This window comes from Leptonychotes weddellii, chromosome X (genome assembly GCF_054177405.1).
Source record: "Leptonychotes weddellii isolate Sample4059 chromosome X, ASM5417740v2, whole genome shotgun sequence".
NCBI lineage: Eukaryota > Metazoa > Chordata > Mammalia > Carnivora > Phocidae > Leptonychotes > Leptonychotes weddellii.
In genome coordinates, this window is record NC_138385.1 from 89116258 (window position 1) to 89117998 (window position 1741).

Below are 1741 nucleotides of genomic sequence, written 5' to 3' on the forward strand. Positions count from 1 at the left end.
AGCAAGTCACCAGTGCTGCCCATGCACAAGCAGAGGGAGGAGCACACAAAAGCGTAAACAATAGGAGGCAGGATCATGGAGGCCACCTTGAGGTCAGTCTGCATTTAAAGGTCAGTAAAAGGGCGCCTGGGTGGCTGAGTTGGTTGAGCGACTGCCTTCGGCTCAGGTCATGATCCTGGAGTCCCGGGATCGAGTCCCGCATCGGGCTCCCTGCTCGGCGGGGAGCCTGCTTCTCCCTCTGACCCTCCCCCCTCTCATATGCTCTCTCTCTCATTCTCTCTGTCTCAAATAAATAAAAAAAAAATAAAATCTTTAAAAAAAAAAAATAAATAAATAAAGGTCAGTAAAAGCCTGTTTTTTTTTAATTTAACATTTAACAAACATTTATTAAGGTCTGTTTCCTGCCAAGCACTGTGCTTGGGGAATATGAAAGAAACGTGGCATAGTCCCTGCTCGCCAGGGGCTTACAGTTAAACATTGCAGGATCTAGTTGTGGATGGAAGGGATCCAGCCTCCTAGAGAAAAGGGACAGGAGCAATCAGAACTGAGGGGGCAGATACACTGTTTGTCACCTATTCAGTGTCACCTTCCTCCTCTAGGCCACCCTCCCTCTCTCCCCTTCTGAAGTCCTGTCCGAAGCGAAGACTGCTGTCAACCACTCAGCTCAAGGATCAAGGCTCTAACTCCTCACAAATACTTAGGAAACCTGCAAAGTGCAGTCAGCCATCCTTAGGCCTCCCAAAGTATCAGCTCTTTGAATCTGGGTATGGAGGTTACTCAGGAAGAAGATCATAGGAAATAATTGCCTGTTAGTGCACAAAGTATAAGATACCCCCTCTTTTCCCTATGGCCCCTGGGTACATGCAATAGATTTTCAAGTTCAGAATCCAGCTTACCAATCTTTGTACCATTCATAAACTGGCAATTAAGTGTTAACTGTGAATCCAGGAAAATAGAAGATACTTCAAAGAAGGAAGGGCAAGGGAGTGAACTCCACCCAAGCAAGCGTCTGTCTGACTTGAGGAACAAGGAACAAACCCATGTTCTGGCCCTGATGTGAGCAGATGTTGGGCATATTGTGCTAGAGACAACAAAGGTTATTACCTGAGAACTGATTCTGGAGGTAGAGGATAAGGGGTTGAGTCATTCCTTTTGAAGAGATGATGGAGGTAGGAGAAGGGGTACAAGAAGATTAAAAGGGGACCCAGGACCATAGGATTGAGAGAACTGTAATACATTTTAAGAAGATTAATTATAGGAGGATGTATAGGAGAGGAAAAAACGTGATATGCAACTAGCATTTCTTAGTGTCTATTATGAGTGGCATGCCTTGCTTGGCTTTTTACAGATATGATTTCATTTAGTCTTAATTACTATGTATTATAACTTATTTTTTTACATGTGCTCTGTTTTGTCATCTAGATTTTATTAAATTAAAAAGATATTTGTTGTTATTCTAAAAAAATGGTTAATTATACATTTCCATTCCAGAGCTTCAGGGAAAACTGGGAATGAAATCAGCCATTTAAATAAAGCTAGCCTGGGGCGCCTGGGTGGCTCAGTTGGTTAAGCGACTGCCTTCGGCTCAGGTCATGATCCTGGAGTCCCTGGATCGAGTCCCGCATCGGGCTCCCTGCTCGGCAGGGAGTCTGCTTCTCCCTCTCCCACTCCCCGTTTGTGTTCCCTCTCTCGCTGTGTCTTTCTCTGTCAAATAAATAAATAAAATCTTTAAAAAAAAAAA